This window comes from Pinus tabuliformis, chromosome X (assembly GCF_031772625.1).
Source record: "Pinus tabuliformis cultivar Carrire ecotype Pingquan chromosome X, CPIR1, whole genome shotgun sequence".
In the NCBI taxonomy this organism is placed as follows: domain Eukaryota; kingdom Viridiplantae; phylum Streptophyta; class Pinopsida; order Pinales; family Pinaceae; genus Pinus; species Pinus tabuliformis.
The window spans coordinates 242341663-242357448 of NC_142308.1; positions in this window are offsets into that span (position 1 = coordinate 242341663).

Here is a 15786-nt window from a genome sequence, read left to right on the forward strand (position 1 = left end):
GAAGACTTCATCTATAACCCTGGTGTTCCTCATATTGCTTCTGTAACATTCCTCTCATCATCTTTAGTTCAAATTTCATTTTAGCTACTTCTCTATCAAGTTTGTCCTGAATTGATCTAGTATAACTTCTATCTAAACCTTTACTATAATTTTAAATAGTAGAAAATATCATTTTTCCATGAGCATCTTCTTTCTCACTATGAGCTACACATAACAAACTAAAACAAGCTCACTCCATCAACCTATTTCTAAATACCATCCTAATCTCTTCCAGGCCTAATCTTCTCCCAACATTTTTGTTCAATCCTTCCTCTGAAATCTCCATCTGAGAACTCTCTACTTTTGTGGGTCCTCCATGATATTGGCTCACCTTCTTTTTCTTAAAAATTTGTTGTTCTTCGTCACTTTCTACCACAAGGTTCATTTCCATAATCCTCAACTACAAGCATTCATCACAGCAACAATTAATCAATAATTGACTAAAAAAATACCATTACCTCGTTGTTCAATCTTCACGCAACTACTGGTACAAAATTCTTCTTATTGTTGTCATCATTTTGTTGTTGTAGACCTTCCTGTTCGACACCATTCCTCCTACTCGTAACTATGGGCATCTTAAATTTCTTGTAGTAACTATTTCACATGATTGATTGCAACTCTAACACAACCATCTCCCTCCCAAATCCTTCATCACTCCTTTGTTTGAGTCCAACTGGTTGGCACTTTTTCTTCTTGTTGTTTTGACCTTCCTCGAAACCCCTCCTATGACTAACAAGAATAATCTTCATTTATTCCTCTTGTGAACTCTCATTGTCTACTAGTGAGTTGCAACAAGCCCTTATTATAATACGTTTTTGACTTGTCATTGATACCAAGTCATCCTCCTTGTATCTTCTCTTCTCTAGGTTCTCTGCAATAGAACCTATTCTTAATTACTTCAAATTTTAAATCTATTGGCTGCTTCATCTTCAACTGCTCACTCTTCTTCGTTTTATTGTTAGGTTCTGTCACCATTTTTTCATCCAAATGTTTTTCCTACATCTTCTCCTTCGAAATAACTTACTTGATATGGAAACTTCTACCAATTCAATCCTACAAAGACAATTCTTTTACTAACCAATTTATCATAAACATCACATTTAATGTTCATAAGATTTATCACAAGATCTCATCTTCCACAATCTTTCCTGGATCTACTCACTGAACCAATTCCTCAACAACCAAGAGCATATCAACTCTTCACTTTGCTACAATAATATACTATAAGGTTATTTATTTTTTCTCTTCAACATCTTTTCACTGTCAAGCTATCTTCAAACATGTAAATTCCATTTGTACATTTAACAGGTCTTCGTTGACCTATATGCCATATCCATGAAATGGATATTTCGCCAACCTATTCATTTTTCTTCAAAAGTTATTTCTACTTTCCACATAAAAATGGTTAAAGGTCCATTTCCCCTTGAACAAAACAATATGTTATGTTCTATCCGAGTATGCTCCTAATAAACTACATAACCTTACATCAAAATGCATTAAAGTATTCTCTCACCTATCAATTTAAATTTTGTTCAAATAAATTTTTTTCTCTCAATTTCTTTAAAATACTTTCACAAAAACCCAATCGAAAGGCCTTCATACACAACAAACATCTGAACATTAATTCCAACCTATGTTGTTATGACTGCATCATCAAAAAGTGAACATGCTCTAAAATTCTCCCAAGAACAAAGCTAAGCTATGATACCACATGATGGGGACATGTTGGGTTGCTCCGAGTGTCTACGATAACCCAAGATACTCCAACCACAAACACAATTCCATTTTCCTTAATTCTAGAAATTCAGAAATTTTATTTAAAATGTGTAGTCAAAACAAAAAATATGGATTCTGCTTCACAAGTTCCATGAGAGATTATTCCCTGACCTTATAATACATTTTTATTTTCTCAAATAACTCACATGGGATTTTCACTTATCAACGGCACAACCAATAGGCCAAAACTGGCTTCCAGAAGCTCATATGTAGCTCTGAAAAATCGCTAGTTGTTGGCGCCACAAATAATTTTGTAGTGCAGTTAAAAACCTATAGGCGCTATGAAATATTTTTGTAACACTTCCAAAAAAATGTCTTTTTAACTTCTAAGGAGGTCAAATGGCTCGGGTTGGTTCCTAATAACTTCTACATGGTCTTAACTTGTCTCCCAACATTCCATATGAATTCACACACCTTTCTTTGCCCAGATTACACTCCCACTCAAACTATCCAGACAACAACAAATATAAAATGGTATTGACTACATTATTCTATGTGAAATCAAAACAAAAATCTAGATTTTGCTTCAAAGTTCCATGAGGGAGTCTTCTCTAACCTTCTAATCCCTTTTTCTTTCCTCAACTAACTCACACAGGCTTCACTTATCAATGGAATAACCAACAGGCTAGAACCAACTTCCAAAAGCTCATATGTAGCCCTGAAAAATTGTCGGTTGTAGGTGCTATGAAATAAATTATTTTTTAGCACAGTCAAAAACCTATAAGTTCTACAAAATATTTTGATAGCGCTTCCAGAAAAGTGTCTTTTCAACTTTTCGAGAGGTGAAATGGATCGGGTTGGCTCCTAATCACTTCTACATGGTCTTGACTTGTCTCACAACATTCCACATGACTTCATACACCTTTCTTTTCCTGGATTACACTATCACTCAAACTAACCTGACAACAACAAATCTGAAATGGTTTTGAATGCATTCAAAACAGGGTTCTCTAATTTTTTGTTGTAACAATAGACTTATTACCAATAGAAACACACAACCAATATTCACACAATTATTCTATGGATTTTACTACAAGAATCCCACAAAGGAAAATGGACAACCTCACCATACACTTCGCCAATCAAACCATTCAAAGGGGTATTAATGCAGGTACTTTGTTTTTCTCTAACAATACTCAACTTACAGACAATCCAACAATAGCCACTCAATGATGAGTTTGGAAACAATTACAATAAAATCCCAAGGTGTATGACTAAAGCACACAAAATTTAAGTCACCATGTTCATTGAATTACAGGGTCTTACAACACTACACTTGCATCACATGGTTCTTACAACACATACGTTGAATTACCATATACCAGCAGTGATTACACACATCCATAGACTCGTAATCCCACATTCTAAATACTTTAGGAAACAAAATGACAACCATATGGAGCTACAATTTCTTATACACAGGTAAATACATATTCAACCCTAAACTAAACTTAAACAAAGAATCAATCTTGTTCCTAGATCACACAACTACTACATTTCATAACATACTCAGATTCTTAACAAGTGCATACAAACAACTTCATTAATAATAGACAGAAAGAGGAAAATAAACACAGAGGAATATAAACACATTTTCTCACTAATCAAATTCTACACACATTACGCTGGCCAAATTTTACAATGTAGGCATGTGCATCCCATGCCTCTCATCCTCTTCCTCTCCTCCTAGTGTTGGAGCTTTTCCTCTCTACCTCTACAGCTCTTCTACCTACCCTCTTCTTAAACGCTCATTTCTTTGTAAAGAAATCTAACATGGGAAACCAAGAGTCACAAGTGACGATTAATTTCCCCTTCTCACAAAATATGGGAATATGAAATCACATTTACATTAGGATATATTTTCTCCAACCTATTCTAGAACCAAATTCTCTTGGTAATGTAAATATCTACAATTTCTCACAAAGGGATTTAAATTTCTGTCAGGATCATCATGTGACCATCGCATCACATTAGCATGCTCTAGTCGATTCTTCATCTAACTTTGTGCTCCATCTATGCACATGCATCAGAAAGGATTATGCATTGTTACGCATCAAGGAGACTATTTGATCACTAAAAACGTGAACTGGGTAGTTGTGAAGGAAGATTGTGTAGTTCTAGGTTGCAAGGGAGTTGACTGTCCACTAGATTTGTGTAATGTATAGTTTCTGATAGGGAAGAAGTCCTATTTTGGATAGTGCACATTTTTAGTTGGAGGAAAAGGGTCATTGTTTCCTCTAATTGTGCAGTGCAAACTTGAGAAGGGCCAGTGATTGCACAATGCGTATTTGTAGTTGGAAAGAGATGACTTCTACAGAGAAAGATTTCATAATGCAGAGTTGGAGAGGCCAGTGAGGCTTAAGTATTGCATAGTTTCTTTCGAAAGGGGGGAAAGTTCTAGATCTATGACAAAAAAGGGGAGGAACATGCATGCATAAATACACCCAACAACAATAAGTATTGCTAGGAAAAAAGATAAGAAACATAATGCGACACATGTAAATAAACTTGAAATTCTAAAATGACAATTTTATAAGTTAATAATGGCAAAAACACCACTTGATATGACAAAATTCAATCAAAATAACACTTGCAAAGACAAAAGCGACAACAGAAATGAAAAAAGAAACAAAAATCGACACGGGAAAATTACCTAGAAAAGATGTGCAAAGGGAATCCAAAGCTCCTTGAACTTGTGAGGTTGACTAGATCTCTAATGTAGAGTGTGAGAATGAGCTATATGGGCCTTTCTTATATAGATTAGTGCTCATGAGATTAAGTTTAGGGTTTTTTCCACGCATAACTAAAATTGAGGGATCGACACTTGTAATTAGATCAATGTTGGAAACTTGTGCCACACTATGAAATTGACTAATCCCAGGGACTAGGCAACACCTTGGCTGAAGAGACTATGTAGTTGCTAGTCACAAGGGACATTGCAGTTTTGTTTCATAGTGAGTTGCACAGTTTCATATCACACTAATGATTGCACAGTTTCTCTTCATAACATATGCATGGCTCCATGATTGTGCGGTTTAGTTTCACAAGGAGTTATGCAATTCCCTACAATAGAGTATTGCACAATTTCTCAAGTCAAGGCATGCAACTAGTATTAGACTTGGATATGATTTAGCTTTTGTTTGAGAAGTGTTTACTTTTCTTCACAAGTTGTGAAACTATTGTCGACAAGACCCAATTGTCATCATGAAAACACAGCTAAGAAATAACAAGCCTAATCATGAAAGAATAAGTCATTATGAAACTTAACAAACAAGAATAACACTTGAATCTAGTTAAAACAACATCTATGATCAAAGGAAGCTCCAAGATCAAAGCATATGCAAAATTTTGGAGCGGGTTTGTAGTAGCTACAACACGTGGCAACGCACTGGTAAAACTCCAGCTTCTGTGTATCAGTCTAACCTTACACACTGAGTCTAACATTTCAAGAAGCATTACTTCATCTCGTCGGTCACCAAACATTCCTTAATTAGCCCAATTAAAGATAATGTTTTCTCTATTCCTTTCATTGCCAAAACAATTTCAACAGTAGGTTACATCTCAGTGGTTTCGATCAGGTGTTGGGAGTATATAAAAACATGAGTGAAATATGTCAAATTTATAGCATCATCTCTAGTGTTACTCTACTACCAGCATGCCTGTATAGTACCCCATTGAAGTCACTACATGCACACAAACATTGCTCCATTGCCAACAAGCTTGTTTAGTACCCTGGTGAAGTTGCTTGCTTCACCTTTCGAAACATTAAGCCTTTCTCTTATTTCACCCATCATTTATTTTATAACATTATACTTATTGGAACTTTATCGACATTTATATCACCATGGGAGGAAGAGGGATCCCGACTTATTGAGGGAAAGAGATATTTTTCCTTCAGAGAGTGTTATATATACCTATGACACAAAGTTTTCTTTCTTAGATTTCCTCCCTCTCCATCTATACTTGACTGAGTTGACAAGTTAAAACCAACCAAATATAGAAGTTTGGCTCAATAAAGAAGACCCTATTATAGAAAAGTGCATCCTAGATCTGCTAAGGTTTTCTCTAAGAAAGAAAAATATTTTCCATCTAGGCATCATGGACTAAAAGATATAAGGCCCATGCAAAGAAATGGAGAGACAATTAACCAATCATTAATAGTTACACAAAGTCCTCTTTGACATTTTCCATGCTTGTGCAGAACCAAACACACACAACTCTCATACAAGGCTTATTACAAACAAGCATGAAAGAAACTTGCAAAACAAAAGACAACAAAAGAAATAACAATCAAAACAAACAAGAAGAAGATTATACTAAACCTACTCCTAAAATAAGTGAAGGAAAGGTGAGGCTTACATGAAATGAAATTTCCATTACAACCATAGAAGAATCTCCTAACCTATACATGTGAGGGATGGAGTGATAATAAACATCATAAAAGAATGTATGCAAATAGAAAGATGAATCAATATAACATGCCCGAAGACTTGAAGACTTGAAACATTAGTAGAAAAGTATGATAAGAAAGATTTTGTTAAAAAATCCATTGTTGTGTTTTGATGGTCACACACACTTCGACAACTTCTTATGAAAAGACATTCATTCTGTTGGGTCCCTATAATACTAGTGATTACCCCATTACTATTGTAGTTATACCACTTATTTATATTGTTGTGCCCCTATTAACCCCATGTTTTTATTTCTGTGCCCCATGGAATTCCTCTATTGTTATTTTTGTGGCTTTATATTATTATTGTTAGGTCGGCTGGATTATATTGTGACTCCTTAGACTCCTATATATAGAAAGGAGGTTTTGTCATTTGAATCATCGAAGAATTGTTCATTTATGTAATGTAAAGGAGGTTGCCGCCTCGAAGAGGCTGAATTCTAAGGCGTTGATCTATCTTTTCTATCTTTTCATGAGCTGGTTTCATAACATTTGGTATCAAAGCTTTGGATTCTAGGGTTTCGCTGCTCCAAACAGGTCATCGTGGCATTTTCGCTATAACGTTTTTTCTGTGACGTTTCAGAAGTCGCAAAAAAAAACATTTGAGAAGAAATCGTGCTGAACCTTGGGTGTGAATTTCAGAGCTTTTCGCGCGATATTTTCGGAGATATGATCTGAGGAAGTTGGTCTTTTTGCAGACTCCTGAATTACATTCAAAACAAGTGACCTGGGGAAAATCGTCATAACTTTCTCTCTGGGGATCGGATTGAAATTTCATAAGAAGGTACAGAAAGAGGACGGACTATAGTTTCTTGTATCCGTGTTTCATATCCAAAGGTCGAAACAGTGACTCGTGGCACGTTGTACAAGTTCGCTCTACTGAACTAGTCTATAAGAAAGTCACTATGGGAGATTTCACATAACTCTTCCTTGGAGAATCCAATTTGGGTCAGACTTGTGGCATTGGAAAGAGGACACAGAGGGCTAATACAGCTCACAAATTCAGAAGTAGATGATTGGAAAGTACAGAGATACATCAGAGGCAATATCGAGCTCCTACAAAGTGAAAAAAGGTGTGTAGATTTTCTTAAATTTTTGCTTAAGCTTGGTTGAAAATTTATTTTGAAGGAATTCAAAGGGCATAGTAGAGCATTATTATTGGTAACTAATGCCCCGAGGAAAGAAAATGCAAACACCTAGTAAGGAACCTGAAAGCTCTAGCATGACTCATGAAGAAGAGGAAGAAATGCAACATGATATATCAAAATTACAAGACCAAGTGCAACAACTGTCCCTTGCACAAAAAGGAACAGAATCTAAGATGGATGGTTTAAAGAAAGATGTAGAAGCTAAGATGGATGGTTTAAAGAAAGGTGTAGAAGCTAAGATGGACTGTTTAAAGAAAGGCGTAGAAGCTAAGATGATTGACGTGGAAGCTAAGATGGATGATTTGAAGATAGATTTGAAGACAGACATGGACGAATTGAAGATAAATATGAATAAGTTGCTACAAGAAATAGTCCCTAAGGGTGAAAGGGTACTAAAGGAAACTCATGATGAATTCTTCGATCTCAATAATGTGCAAAACACACAAAAGGTACGTATGGCAACAGTATATTTGGAACCAAATCAGTTTGTATGGTATCAATGGCTTTGCTCTCGTAAACAATTTATCACTTGGGCAATTTTTACAGAAGAATTGATAGCACATTATGAAGATACAAAAAACAACACTTTTTTTAGCCAATTCATAAGTCTCAAACAAAAGGGTTTAGTAATGGAGCACATTGAGGAGTTCCAAAAATTGAACATAAGGGTAAAAGATATTCCATGGGGCACAGAAAATTGGGTCATATTGTATCTCATGAAGGCGTTAAGGTAGACCCTAGCAAAATTAAAGCCGTTAAGGAATGGAAAATCCCCACATCCATAAAGCATCTGCAAGGATTTCTTGGGTTGACAGGGTATTATCGCAAATTTGTTAAGAATTATGGGAGAATAGCAGCACCTCTGAAAACATTATTGAAGAAAGATGCATTTTCATGGACTCCGGAAGCAACAAAGGCCTTTGAACATCTTAAAGAGGCAATGTGCCAAGCACCGGTCTTAGCTACACCGGACTTCACAAAAACCTTTATTGTGGAATGTGATGCTTCAGGAAATGGAATTGGTGATGTTCTAATGCAAGACGAAAGACCCATTGCTTTTGAAAGTCGTCCAATCAAGGGAAAGTTTTTAAGCAAAGCTATTTATGAGAAGGAAATGTTGGCAATACTCCATGAACATAAGAAATGGCAACCCTACCTAATGGGAAGACACTTCAAGGTAAAAACGGATCACGATAGCCTTAAATACTTTTTAGAACAAAGATTATCCTCTGAAGAGCAACAAAAGTGGGTCACAAAGATGTTGGGTTATGACTTTGAAATCATCTACAAAAAAGGGAAGCAAAATGTGGTGGCAGATGCACTCTCAAGAAAGGATGAGGATGTGGAAGCATTGTTGTGCGCCATTTCTATTATCCAACCAGATTGGATAAACGAGGCAAGGGAGGAATGGAAGAATGATGAAGAAGTGTGGGCACTTATTCGAAAGCTACAACAAGATTCCAGTACGTCTGATACATTTAGCTGGAAAAATGATTCGTTATGGTACAAAGATCGCTTATACCTCTGTAAGAATTCCCAGCTAAAACAAAAGATTCTTATGGAATTGCACACTTCTCCCTTAGGAGGGCACTTAGGATTTTTAAAAACTTACCACAGGGTTAAGAAGGAATTTTTTTGGGATGGCCTTAAATCAGATATTCAAAATTTTATGGCGGAATGTTTGGTTTGCCAACAAAATAAAGTTGAAACAATTAAGATACCGGGTCTATTACAAACTTTATCCATTCCAAGCCGACGTTGGGAGGAGGATTCAATGGATTTTATCACAGGTTTACCCAAGTCTGAGGGAAAGAGTGTAATCATGGTGGTAGTTGACAGACTTACCAAGTATGCACACTTTTGTGAATTATCACATCCATTTAAAGCCAGTACAGTTTCTACTGCATTTATGGAAACAATTCAAAAGCTACATGGAAACCCAAAGATTATTGTAAGTGACAGAGATCCCATTTTTACTAGAAACTTTTGGACAGAATTATTTTCTTGTCTTGGTACTCAGTTAGCTCATAGCTCATCTTATCATCCTCAATCTGATGGGTAAACTGAGATAGTAAACAAATGTTTGGAAGGATATCTTCGTTGCTTTGTATCTGATAAACAAACACAATGGGTCAAATGGTTGCCTCTGGCTGAATGGTGGTATAACACTTCCTTCCATACAGCAACAAAAATGACCCCATTTATGGCACTTTATGTGTTGGGTCCCTATAATACTAGTGATTACCCCATTACTATTGTAGTTATACCCCTTATTTATATTGTTGTGCCCCTATTACCCCCATATTGTTATTTCTGTGCCCCATAGAATCCCTCTATTGTTATTTTTGTGGCTTTATATTATTATTGTTAGGTCGGCTGGATTATATTGTGACTCCTTAGACTCCTATATATAGAAAGGAGGTTTTGTCATTTGTATCATCCAAGAATTGTTCATTTATGTAATGTAAAGGAGGTTTCCCCCTCGAAGAGGCTGAATTCTAAGGCGTGGATCTCTCTTTTCTATCTTTTTGTGAGCTGGTTTCATAACATTTGGTATCAGAGCTTTGGATTCTAGGGTTTCGCTGCTCCAAACAGGTCATCGTGGAATTTTCGCTATAACTTTTTTTCTGTGACGTTTCAGAAGTCGCAAAAAAAACCCATTTGAGAAGAAATCGCGCTGAACCTTGGGTCTGAATTTCAGAGCTTTTCGCGCGATATTTTCGGAGATATGATCTGAGGAAGTTGGTCTTTTTGCAGACTCCTGAATTACATTCAAAACAGGTGACCTGGGGAAAATCGTCATAACTTTCTTTCTGAGCATCGGATTGAAATTTTGTAAGAAGGTACAGAAAGAGGACGGACTGTAGTTTTCTTTTATATATTTTTCAGAGTCAAAGGTTGAAACAGTGACACGTGGCACTTCATACAAGTTCGCTCTACTGAACTAGTCTATAATCAGGTCACTGTGGGAGATTGTGCATAACTCTTTCTTGGAGAATCCAATTTGGATCAGACTTGTGGCATTGGAAAGAGGACATAGAAGGCTACTACAGGTCACAATTTCAGAACTGGATGATTCGAAATTACAGAGATACATCAGATTCAATATCAGGCTTCTACAAAGTGAAAAAAGGTGTGTAGTTTTTTTTTTTTTTAAATTTTTGCATAAGCTTGGTTTGAAGGAATTCAAAGGGCATAGTAAAGCATTATTATCGGTAACTGATGCCCCGAGGAAAGAAAATGCAAACACCTAGTAAGGAACCTGAAAGCTCTAGCATGACTCATGAAGAAGAGGAAGAAATGCTACATGATATATCAAAATTACAAGAACAAGTGCAACAAATGTCACGCTCACAAAAGCTAACAGATGCTAAGATAAATGGTGTGGAATCTAAGATAAATGGAGTGGAATCTAAGATAAATGGCGTGGAATCTAAGATAAAGGGCATGGAAGCTAAGATGGATGATCTGAAGACAGATTTGAGGACAGATTTGAAGACAGACATGGCAGATTTGAAGACAGATTTGACAAATTTTCTACAAGAAATACTTACTAATGGTGAAAAGGTTGTAAAGGAAACTCATGATGTGAACAAAAGAAATGTTAATCATGATTCCATAGACTCTAATGTTGGATCGAAGACCCACCATATTCCAAAAATCGATATGAGGAAGTTTGATGGCAAGGATCCCGCCACATGGATATTACAGATGGAGCAATTCTTCGATCTCAATAATGTGCAAAACACACAAAAGGTACGTATGGCAACTTTATATTTGGAACCAAATCAGTTTGTATGGTATCAATGGCTTTGTTCTCGTAAACAATTTATCACTTGGGCAATTTTTACGGAAGAATTGATAGCACATTATGAGGATACAAAAAGCAACACTTTTTTTAGCCAATTGATAAGTCTCAAACAAAAGGGTTCAATAATGGAGCACATTGAGGAGTTCCAAAAATTGAACATAAGGGTAAAAGATATTCCAGAGGAGCATAGGATTGATGTGTTCATAGGGTCTTTAAAGGATAATATCCAACATGATGTGCGCCTTTGGGAACCTGATTCATTAGAGAAGGCATTCAGGTTAGCAAGAAAAATGGAAAGCAAAATTATGGCAACTAGGAAGCATACCATTCACAACTATAAAGACGGAAGTGTTGTTGCCCATAGTCTTCCACAACCTACAAGGTTGACACCACAACAATTGGAAGAAAAAAGAGCAAAAGGGCTTTGTTACAATTGTGATAGCAAATACACAAAAGGTCATAAGTGTGCTGAGAAGAAATTATTCTACATAGATTGTGAAGAGGAAGAAGAAAAGGAGCAAGAAAGGTCAAAAGAAGAGGATATATTCCAGGAACAAAGCCTAGATGAAGAACAAATAAATCCGACCATATCTTGTAATGCATTGGCGGGAATTACCACTCCTCAAACCATCAAGATAGAAGGACAAATCAAGAAGAAAAAGGTAATAGTGTTGATTGATTCAGGAAGCACCCACAATTTTATTCATTGTAGGGTAGCAAAAGAATTGAATTGCTTCCTATATCCAGCACCAGAGTGTCAAGTGATGATTGCAAATGGAGGAACAATAAATTGTTCTGGAAAGTGCCATAATATCAAGCTATCCATGGGAGAATATGTATTGACTAGCCCAATGCTTTCCATTCCAATGGGAGGTGCTGATGTTGTACTAGGAGTCCAATGGCTACAATCCTTGGGTACAATAGCTTTTAATTTTCAAGAACTTTTCATGAAATTTTCTGTGGAAGGAAAGGAAGTTGAATTAAGGGGTATTGCAGGGAAACCAGGAAAGATAATCAGCTCTAATGGCATGACAAAGCTTCTAAAAAAGGAGCAAAGAGGTGTAATTGCACAATTATGTTCGCTAGATGTTTCCACATTGGAATCATCTATTTCTCCAGATCTCCAAAAAGTCCTGGACAATCATTCCAAGGTATTTGAGACTCCCAAAGGTCTCCCACCTATGCGTGATCATGATCATGCTATTCATCTGATTCCAGGAAGTGTTCCTCCAAACATCAGGCCGTACAGATATCCCTATGTCCAAAAAAGTGAAATTGAACGTATGGTTGCAGAAATGCTAGAGGCTGGTATAATTCAACCGAGTCAAAGTTCTTTCTCAGCTCCAGTAGTATTGGTGCACAAGAAGGATGGATCATGGCGCATGTGTCCAGATTATAGGGAGCTCAACAAGCTCACTATTAAAGATAAGTTCCCCATTCCTGTCATTGATGAATTACTGGATGAATTGCATGGATCAATTTACTTCACCAAGTTGGATCTTCGTTCGGGATATCATCAAATCAGAATGAAGATTGAAGACATTCCGAAAACGGCATTTAGAACTCATGAGGGTCATTATGAATTTTTGGTCATGCCTTTTGGCCTTACCAATGCACCTTCAACATTTCAAGGTTTGATGAATTCAATTTTCAAACCATTCCTTAGAAAATTTGTGTTAGTATTTTTTGATGATATACTAATCTACAGCAAGTCTTGGAAGGATCATGTTGAACATGTTGACAAGGTGCTACAACTATTGGAGGAGAAACAATTATATGCAAAAAGATCCAAATGTTTCTTTGGAGTCCAGGAGGTGGAATATTTGGGTCATATTGTATCTCATGAAGGAGTTAAGGTAGACCCTAGCAAAATTAAAGCCATTAAGGAATGGAAAATCCCCACATCCATAAAGCATCTGCGAGGATTTCTTGGGTTGACAGGGTATTATCGCAAGTTTGTTAAGAATTATGGGAGAATAGCAGCACCTCTAACAACATTATTGAAGAAAGATTCATTTTCATGGACTCCGGAAGCAACAAAGGCCTTTGAACATCTTAAAGAGGCAATGTGCCAAGCACCGGTCTTAGCTACACCGGACTTCACAAAAACCTTTATTGTGGAATGTGATGCTTCAGGAAATGGAATTGGTGCTGTTCTAATGCAAGATGAAAGACCCATTGCTTTTGAAAGTCGTCCAATCAAGGGAAAGTTTTTAAGCAAAGCTATTTATGAGAAGGAAATGTTGGCAATACTCCATGCACTTAAGAAATGGCGACCCTACCTAATGGGAAGACACTTCAAGGTAAAAACGGATCATGATAGCCTTAAATACTTTTTAGAACAAAGATTATCCTCTGAAGAGCAACAAAAGTGGGTCACAAAGATGTTGGGTTATGACTTTGAAATCATCTACAAAAAAGGGAAGCAAAATGTGGTGGCAGATGCACTCTCAAGAAAGGATGAGGATGTGGAAGCATTGTTGTGTGCCATTTCTATTATCCAACCAGATTGGATAAACGAAGCAAAGGAGGAATGGAAGAATGACGAAGAAGTGTGGGCACTTATTCGAAAGCTACAACAAGATTCCAGTACTTCTGATACATTTAGCTGGAAAAATGATTCGTTATGGTACAAAGATCGCTTATACCTCTGTAAGAATTCCCAGCTAAAACAAAAGATTCTTATGGAATTGCACACTTCTCCCTTAGGAGGGCACTCAGGATTTTTAAAAACTTACCACAGGGTTAAGAAGGAATTTTTTTGGGATGGCCTTAAATCAGATATTCAAAAGTTTGTGGCGGAATGTTTGGTTTGCCAACAAAATAAAGTTGAAACAATTAAGACACCGGGTCTATTACAACCTTTATCCATTCCAAGCCAACGTTGGGAGGAGGTTTCAATGGATTTTATCACAGGTTTACCCAAGTCTGAGGGAAAGAGTGTCATCATGGTGGTAGTTGACAGACTTACCAAGTATGCACACTTTTGTGCATTATCACATCCATTTAAAGCCAGTACAGTTTCTACTGCATTTATGGAAACAATTCAAAAGCTACATGGAAACCCAAAGATTATTGTAAGTGACAGAGATCCCATTTTCACTGGAAATTTTTGGACAGAATTATTTTCTTGTCTTGGTACTCAGTTAGCTCATAGCTCATCTTATCATCCTCAATCTGATGGGCAAACTGAGATAGTAAACAAATGTTTGGAAGGATATCTTCGTTGCTTTGTATCTGATAAACAGACACAATGGGTCAAATGGTTGCCTCTGGCTGAATGGTGGTATAACACTTCCTTCCATACAGCAACAAAAATGACCCCATTTATGGCACTTTATGGGTATCAACCACCATCCATCACATCATATTTAAGAGAAAATTCTAAGGTTCAGGCAGTGGAACATCACATCGAACATCAACAACAAGTCCTCCAACTCTTAAAGGATAACCTCGTGTTGGCACAAAATAGAATGAAACAACAGGCAGATCAACATCGCAGTGAAAGAAGTTTTGATGTAGGTGATTGGGTATTCCTACGGCTACAACCATATAAGCAAATGTCCCTAAAGCAAGCTAAGAAGGATAATAAATTATCACCAAAGTATTATGGTCCGTACAAGGTGTTGCAAAAGATTGGTACTATGGCATACAAATTGGAGCTTCCTGCAGCTTCTCGATTGCACCCAGTTTTCCATGTTTCATGTTTAAAGAAGGTTATAGGTGACAAGCTCCCAGTTCAAACAATATTGCCAGAACTTGACGAGGAAGGAAAAATTATATTGGAACCGAAAGCAGTCACAGAAACAAGAACTCGACAGCTACGAAATCGATCAATTTCAGAGTATCTTATCAAGTGGAAGAACTTATCCGCTGAAGATTCCACATGGGAGGATGAGAATTTTATGCAGAAGTATCCAAAACTACTCAAGCGTTGAGGACAACACTTTTTTGAAGGAGAGGGGCATGTTGGGTCCCTATAATACTAGTGATTACCCCATTACTATTGTAGTTATACCCCTTATTTATATTGTTGTGCCCCTATTACCCCCATATTGTTATTTCTGTGCCCCATAGAATCCCTCTATTGTTATTTTTGTGGCTTTATATTATTATTGTTAGGTCGGCTGGATTATATTGTGACTCCTTAGACTCCTATATATAGAAAGGAGGTTTTGTCATTTGTATCATCCAAGAATTGTTCATTTATGTAATGTAAAGGAGGTTTCCCCCTCGAAGAGGCTGAATTCTAAGGCGTGGATCTCTCTTTTCTATCTTTTTGTGAGCTGGTTTCATAACATTATGGGTATCAACCACCATCCATCACATCATATTTAAGAGAAAATTCTAAGGTTCGGGCAGTGGAACATCACATCGAACATCAACAACAAGTCCTCCAACTCTTAAAGGATAACCTCGTGTTGGCACAAAATAGAATGAAACAACAGGTAGATCAACATCGCAGTGAAAGAAGTTTTGATGTAGGTGATTGGGTATTCCTACGGCTACAACCATACAAGCAAATGTCCATAAAGTAAGCTAAGAAGGATAATAAATTATCA